The sequence below is a fragment of the Arachis duranensis genome, chromosome 4 (assembly GCF_000817695.3).
Source record: "Arachis duranensis cultivar V14167 chromosome 4, aradu.V14167.gnm2.J7QH, whole genome shotgun sequence".
NCBI classification, from domain to species: domain Eukaryota; kingdom Viridiplantae; phylum Streptophyta; class Magnoliopsida; order Fabales; family Fabaceae; genus Arachis; species Arachis duranensis.
The window spans coordinates 73,260,906-73,269,593 of NC_029775.3; the positions used below are offsets into that span (position 1 = coordinate 73,260,906).

At 34.8% G+C, this 8,688-nt stretch overlaps 1 non-coding gene across 1 annotated transcript; it reads left to right on the forward strand.

Moving 5' to 3' along the window:
• Positions 1-1,254: 1,254 nt before the first annotated feature.
• LOC127746813 (small nucleolar RNA R71) lies at positions 1,255-1,362 on the forward strand. The gene has a single exon (XR_008008625.1). It is a non-coding gene; the product is annotated as a small nucleolar RNA R71 (small nucleolar RNA).
• The last annotated feature ends 7,326 nt before the right edge of the window (positions 1,363-8,688 follow it).

Below are 8,688 nucleotides of genomic sequence, written 5' to 3' on the forward strand. Positions count from 1 at the left end.
AAAAGGAATCATGAAAATCTACCCAATTGGCTTGCTTATGGCTCAAGAAAGTGCATCATTTAAATGAAAATAAAAGAAAACGACTAGTAAAACTAGGCTAAGATGACTTGTCATCACCCAACACCAAACTTAGAGTTTGATTATGGGGGCTTTGTTTGACTCTGTATTGAGAGAAGCTTTTCATGCTTCCTCTCCATGGTTGCAGAGGAATATCCTTGAGCTTTAAACACAAGGTAGTCCCTATTTAATTGAAGCACTAGATCTCCTCTATCAACATCAATCACATCTCTTGCTGTGGCTAGGAAGGGTCTTCCAAGGATGATGCATTCATCCTCTTCCTTCCTAGTGTCTAAGATTATGAAATCAGCAGGGATGTAAAGGCCTTTAACCTTTACTAACATGTCCTCTACCAATCCATAAGCTTGTCTTACTGACTTGTCTGCCATCTGTAATGAGAATGTGGCAGCCTGTACCTCAAAGATCCCCAGCTTCTCCATTACAGAGAGTGGCATAAGATTTATACCTGACCCAAGGTCACACAGAGCCCTCTCAAAGGTCATGGTGCCCATGGTACAGGGTATTAAGAATTTACCAGGATCTTGTTTCTTTTGAGGTAAAGTTTGCTGAACCCATGTATCTAGTTCACTAATGAGCAAGGGAGGTTCACCTTCCCAAGTCTCGTTACCAAACAACTTGGCATTCAGTTTCATGATAGCTCCCAGATATTGAGCAACTTACTCTCCATGAATGGTAGAAGGAGGTTTAATGGAATCTCTATGGTCTCTATATGAGCCTCAGATTCCTTTAGGTCCTCAATAGGGAACTCCTTCTTGTTTGGGAGACGTCCTGTGAGGTCTTCCTCATTGGGATTCACGTCCTCCCCTTCCTCTCTAGGTTTGGCCATTTTGATTATGTCAATGGCCTTGCACTCTCTTTTTGGATTCTCTTTAGTATTGTTTGGGAGAGTACTAGGAGGAGTTTCAGTGATTTTCTTACTCAGCTGGCCCACTTGTGCCTCCAAATTGCTAATGGAGGACCTTGTTTCACTCATGAACTTAAAGTGGCCTTTGACAGATCAGAGACTATGTTTGCTAAGCTAGAGGGGCTCGGCTCAGAATTCTCTGTCTGTTGCTGAGAAGATGATGGAAAAGGCTTGCTATTGCTAAGCCTGTTTCTTCCACCATTATGGTCCAGTGACATCTTAGAGAACTCAGATAGACCATAATAGAATATATCCAAAATGATCCACTCTTAAAGCATGTCAGAAGGACACCTTTTGGTCATCTGTTTGTATCTTTCCCAAGCTTCATAGAGGGATTCACCATCTTTTTGTTTGAAGGTCTGAACATCCACTCTAAGCTTGCTCAACTTTTGAGGAGGAAAGAACTTAGCCAAGAAGGCTGTGACCAACTTATCCCAAGAGTCCAGGCTATCTTTAGGTTGAGAGTCAAACCATGTTCTAGCCCTGTCTCTTACAGCAAAAGGGAAAAGCATGAGCCTGTAGACTTCAGGATCTACTCCATTAGTCTTAACAGTCTCACAGATCTGCAAGAACTCAGTTAAAAACTGATAGGGATCTTCTGATGAAAGTCCATGAAACTTGCAGTTCTGTTGTATTAGAGCAACTAGTTGAGGTTTCAGCTCAAAATTGTTTGCTCTAATGGCAGGGATTGAGATGCTTCTTCCATCAAAAAGGGAGAGGATTTTCGAAAATTAGAGAGAGAAAAGTAGTTAGGTGGTTTTGAAAAAGATAAGAAACAAACAAAAAGTCAATTAGTTAGTTAAAAAAGATTTGAAAATCAATTTTGAAAAGATAAGAAGTTAGAAAAGATTTTGAAATTAATTTTGAAAAAGATATTTTGGATAAGATTTGATTTTTAAAATTAAAATTGATTACTTTACTAACAAGAAACTAAAAGGTATGACTCTAGAATTTAAAGATTGAACCTTTCTTAACAAGAAAGTGACAAACTTCAAATTTTTTGAATCAATCACATTAATTGTTAGTAAAGTTTTTGAAATTTTGAAATAAAGATAAGAAAAAGATTTTGAAAACAAATTTTAAAAATTTTCGATAATAAATAAAAAAATAAAAAGGATTTGATTTTTTGAAAAAGATTTTGAAAAGATAGGATTTTTAAAATTGAAAATTTGACTTGACTTATAAAAAATAGCTAAGTTTTTAAAATTTTTTGACTAAGTCAACTCAAATTTTCGAAATTTATGAAAAAAAAGGAAAAGATATTTTTTTATTTTTGAATTTTTAATGATGAGAGAGAAAAACACAAGAATGACCCAAAACATAAAAATTTTGGATCAAAACACTTAATGCATGCAAGAACACTACGAATGTCAAGATGAACACCAAGAACACTTTGAAAATCAAGATGAACATCAAGACTTATTTTTGAAAAATTTTAAAGAAAAGAAAAGCATGCAAGACACCAAACTTAGAAATTTTTCATGTTTAGACACTATGAATGCAAGAATGCATATGAAAAACAACAAAAAACACAAAATAAGAAAATTTAAAGATCAAACAAGAAGACTTATCAAGAACAACTTGAAGATCATGAAGAACACATGCATGAATTTTCGAAAAAAAGAATGCATAAATTTTAAAAACATGCAATTGACACCAAACTTAAAATTTGACTCTAGACTCAAGTAAGAAACAAAATATTTTTTTGATTTTATGACTTTCTAAATTTTTTGTATTTTTTGAAAATTATATTTTTTAAAAATGAAAATAAAGAAAAATTTTTTTGAAAGATTTTTGAAAAATTTTTGAAAAGAAAATTACCTAATCTGAGCAACAAGATGAACCATCAGTTGTCCAAACTCGAACAATCCCCGGCAACGGCGCCAAAAACTTGGTGCATGAAATTGTGATCATCAACAATGGCGCCAGAATATTGGTAGCGCTCTCAAACGTGAATCACACTTTGTCACAACTTCGCACAACTAACCAGCAAGTGCACTGGGTCGTCCATGTAATACCTTACGTGAGTAAGGGTTGATCCCACGGAGATTGTTGGTATGAAGCAAGCTATGGTCATCTTGTAAATCTCAGTTAGGTGGATAATAAATGGTTATGGAGTTTTCGAAAATAATAATAAATAAAACATAAAATAAAGATAGAGATACTTATGTAATTCATTGGTAGGAATTTCAGATAAGTGTATGGAGATGCTGTGCTCCTTATGAATCTCTGCTTTCCTACTGCTTTCATTCAATCCTTCTTACTCCTTTCTATGGCAAGCTGTATGTAGGGCATCACCGTTGTCAATGGCTACATCCCATCCTCTCAGTGAAAATGGTCCAAATGCTCTTGTCACAGCACGGCTAATCATCTGTCAGTTCTCAATCATGTCGGAATAGAATCCATTGATTCTTTTGCGTCCGTCACAACGCCCAACAATCGCGAGTTTAAAGCTCGTCACAGTCATTCAATCCCTGAATCCTACTCGGAATACCACAGACAAGGTTTAGACTTTCCGCATTCTCAAGAATGGCCGCCAAAGGGTTCTAGCTTATACCACAAAGATTCTGGTTAAGGAACCCAAGAGATACACGCTCGTTCTAAGGTAGAACGAAAGTGGTTGTTAGTCACGCGTTCATAGGTGAGAATGATGATGAGTGTCACGGATCATCACATTCATCATGTTGAAGTGTAGCGAATATCTTAGAATAAGAATAAGCATGAATTGAATAGAAAATACTAGTAATTGTATTAATACTCGAGGTACAGCAGAACTCCACATCTTAATCTATAGTGTGTAGAAACTCCACCGTTGAGAATACATAAGTGATGGTCCAGGCATGGCCGAATGGCCAGCCCCCATGAAGGTCTAAAATCGCATACATTGATTAAAGATCAATCCAAAGACTTTCAATACAATAGTAAAAAGTTCTATTTATACTAAACTAGTTACTAGGATTTACATAAATAAGTTTAAGTGCAGAAATCCACTTCCAGGGCCCACTTAGTGTGTGCTTGGGCTGAGCTTGAGCTTTACACGTGCAGAGGATTCTCTTGGAGTTAAACACCAAGTTGTAACGTGTTTTTGGTGTTTAACTCTGGTTTGTGACGTGTTTCTGGCGTTTTAATCCAGAATGCAGCATGGAACTGGCGTTGAACGCCAGTTTGCATCGTCTGGATTCGAATAAAGTATAGACTATTATATATTTCTGGAAAGCTCGGAATGTCTACTTTTTAACGCCGTTGAGAGTGTGCCATTTGGAGTTTTGTAGCTCCAAAAAATTTATTTCTAGTGCAGGGAGGTCAGAATCCAACAGCATCAGCAGTCCTTTGTCAGCCTGAATCAGATTTTTGCTCAGGTCCCTCAATTTCACCCAGAAAATACATGAAATCATAGAAAAACACACAAACTCATAGTAAAGTCCAGAAATGTGAATTTTACATAAAAACTTATAAAAACATCCCTAAAAGTAGCTAGATCCTACTAAATACTACCTAAAAACAATGCCAAAAAGCGTATAAATTATCCGCTCAACAATCTTCCTGGGAAAGCAAACATGGTTATCTACATTCAAATAGGACCATTCCAAATTAGAAATCATAATAATGCATAGATAGTACGCAGCATCATTAGAGACTCTGAAAACTAAAATAAAAATGCATCAACAGAAATGTCTCAGAGGTGGTGAGTCAGGAAGCAACTTTTAGAAAGGCTAACTACAGAAAATAACAAAAGCTTAACCCTCCCAACACATTATCCTATCCCCTCTGTTCTGTGATTATCAAACACCTACCTAATACAAAGACTTAGTCACTGCCAAAAGCATTATGTATGCAATAGTCATGAAAAGAATGAACTGAAACTGAGAATAAGTTCTTCTATTTGAAGGTTGATTTATGATTCTCTTGCTAATTAAAAAGAATGATCAAAGTCAACTTACTTGCACTTAAAGTGGCAACATGATTCTATAGCTCAAGGGGAGGAAGCAAGAGCTGCCAGGTCAGCCATTGTTCCATTGATGCCTAAGGAAAGTTTGTAGGGCACCTCCTAACCATACAAATGGACAACAATCATGCAAGAATAGTTTAAAATTTATGAGATCATAGTTGTACATATTATCAAAATAGAATAAAAGAAAGTTTTGAAAAAAGATCGTACAACAAGAATTAAAACAAGAGAAAGAGAAAAAAAAGAAATAGGAAATTGACAAATTACATAATTGAAATTGACCTAAAAGTCACAATCAGGAAAGGAAGAAAATAAGTTCCATGATTGGGGATTAAATCAAGCCTTGTATATTCAATATCACAGTAAGCACAACAAAAAAACAATAGGCACTCCCTCGTGAATGCATGATAAACCCCGTTTTTAGGGTTTATCTTGTGTTGAATTTAGAGTATTCTGCTAACCTTTTCCCACATTTAGCCAATAAATTAGCATGATTTTGTGATCTCTCCCTTATATACGCCTAAGTATAAAATATGCTTTTTGGGTCTTTAATTAGATAATTTTAGTTCCTCCTTAATCCCATAAGATGCCTTGATGTGTTTGTTAGTAATCTCAGGTTGAAAAAAAGGCGAGGAATGGATCAAAGGAGTAAGGAAGGAAGCATACAAAGTGGAGAAGATCATGAAAAGCCAAAGAATTGAACTCGCCCATGTACGCGCATGCACACCAGGCGCTTACGCGCACCTTGCGAAATGGCCCATGGACGTGTACGCGTGCTATGTGCGTACGCGTCGGTGCTGATATATGATTTTTTAATAAAAATGTGGTCAGCAAATTCACAGTGGCTGTGGAGCCCAATCCAAACAAACTTTGGCGCCAAAACACTTAAAAGGACCAAGGATTGAGGGGGGATGCATGATCTATCATTTTTTAGCTTATTCATTGACATAGGGATTAGTTTAGAGTTTAGTTTTTAGAGAGAGAATCTCTCACTTCTCTCTAAAAATTAGGATTAGGATTAGGTCTAATTCTTCCTTAGATCTAGGTTCAATTCTTACTTTGATTTACTTTTCCTCTATCAATTCTTGCTCCTCTACTCTTCCTCTCTCTAGTTTTGTGCTTTAATTCTTGTAATTCTCATACATTGTTGTGGATCTACTTTTGTTCTTTTATTTTTCTTTTAATACAATTTGAGGTAATTCATGATAATTGTGATTTCCTTGATTGTTATTGATAATTCTTTGCATTTGATTATTGTTAGATTCTATTCTTGTTGTGATTTTACTATACTTTTCTTTTGTACCATCCAAGTGTTTGATGAAATACTTGGGAGGATTTTAGAGTAGAATTTTATGCTCTTGGCTTGGGAAGGTAACTTAGGAATTCTTGAGTTACTAATGTCCAGGTGGTTGATGATTGATAGCCATTGACTCTAGTTCCCACTAATTCAATTAGTGGAAAGCTAGGACTTATGGACTTGGATTGATATAGCTCACTTGACTTTCCTATACCATTAGTGGGGGATGATTTAGTGGGATTGATCCTTGCAATTATCATGTTGTAGTTAGTAATAAGGATAGAAATCCTTGATCACCAATCCTAGCCAAGGCCGCTTTTATAGTTAGAATTTCATTGCCATTTACTTTTTATGTTTTTCATCCAAACCCCAAATATACAAGTCCATAACCAATAACAAGAACACTACCCTGCAATTCCTTTGAGAGACGACCCGAGGTTTAAATACTTCGGTTTATAGATTTTAGGGGCTTGTACTTGTGACAAACAAAATTTTTGTATGAAAGAATTATTGTTGGTTTGGAAACTATACTTTACAACGAGATTTCATTTGTGAAATTCTAAACCGCCAAAAATCCACTCATCAAAAAATGGCGCTGTTGCCGGGGAATTGCAATGGTGTTATGTTGTTGGTTATTGTATATATGTGAATATTGTGAATATCTTGATTTTTTTGGATTGCTTGCTAGTTTAGGACTTTATTTCATTATTTCTTAGTAGCTTTTGTTTTTATTTTATCTTTTCACCATGAATTCTCATTTTGGCTATGAGTGTGATTACAACTATGTTGTAGGTGATGAGAACTTCAATGAGAATGTGTATCAAGGATGGAATACTCAAAGGTGGGAGGAGTCATATGCATATGCAATGATTCAAAACTCAATCAGAGTTACTTGGTAAATTTGAACTTGTAACATTGAAAACGTGAAAAATATACTTCTTTACTCTATGTCCAAAACATATGAATAACCAAGCATATGTAAAGCTAAATCATTTAATCAAGCAGACCCTTATATTCTTCCCTAATTTGAAATTCCAGTGCATACTCGGTAATAATTTTTGCTTTGGGGGAAAGAAATGCTCACATAAGTTCATCAAGGTAACTTAGAATCTCCTGAAAATCACTTATTTCCCCACTGGCAGCAAGAAGTGAATGCTTTCAAATAGGCTTCAAACATTCAATCCTCTTGTACCGCAGAATAGATCCATATGAGCCTATCATTGACATAAGTCCAAAGTGAGAGCAATGAATACTTTGCAGACAATTAGAAGGAAAATACTATATTGAAAAGCAAATATGTCCAGAATTTATTGTCAAAGCAGTTTCTAATTTCCTTATGATTGTAAGTATTCAGGGCATTTTGAAATGGAGATAAAGCCCAATTGAATACTATAGTGAAAATTCAAGAGATGAAGACCAAAATGTAGCACTTGAAAAGGCAAATTTAATCTCAATTGATCACATACCAGTGTAAATGAAAACACCCCTTTAACAACCAAATTTATCAAGATCATTCCCATCCTCTAGCAGTACATGAACTATCCTGCAATCCAAATTGGGAGTGACCTATTTATCATGTATCAAATCATAAGAAGAACTTAGAAGATATACTAACATAGCTTTAATTAATGTTAATGATGAATTCGTACAAACTAATAAGCATAAAATTGATTCTGAAAACACATAATTAACTAACAATCAGAAAAAAAGCATCAATCCAAAGGGTAAGAAACCAACAAATCAAGCCATCCAAATTCAAACATAGTGCCCTTTGGATTTTGGAATAGTTTGAACAGAAATCTCAATCGATCACATACCAGTGTAAATTAAAACACACGTTTAACTACCAAATTTATCAAGATTGAACCAGATAAAAATAAAATAAAAGCTACAAACTTTTATCAATCATGTAGAAGAGTTCAACTGAAACTCCAAGGGAGCTGAAAAACAAAGTAAAATCCAGTGTAAATAAAAATGCCCCTTTAAGTATCAAATTATCAAGATTGACCCAGATAAAAATAAAATAAAAGCTACAAACTTTCATCAATCATGTAGAAGAGTTCAGCTGAAACTCCAACAGAGTTGAAAAATAATGTAAAACTTACACCCAAAAAAGATAAATTTAAGACCAACCCACACTAATTCAAAATCAGCTGATTAGTTTTTTTCTCATCAAATTATCCATCCATGTTAGAGCAATAATTTCAGAATAGCTAATCCCTAATATAATTAGGATAAACAATCTCACTTCATAAACTCAATTATACTTCCTTATTATCGTGATAAGTTGATAACAAATAACAAATTGCAGATTGAACAATGACAATTCATAATGATACCTAATTGCTCAAGCAAGATCTAAACATAATAGGAAATGTTAACAACGCTTTTCACTTCATCTACTAAGTAAATAGATATTTTTCTGGTTAAATTTAGAATTATACGAAGAGAGGGACTGAC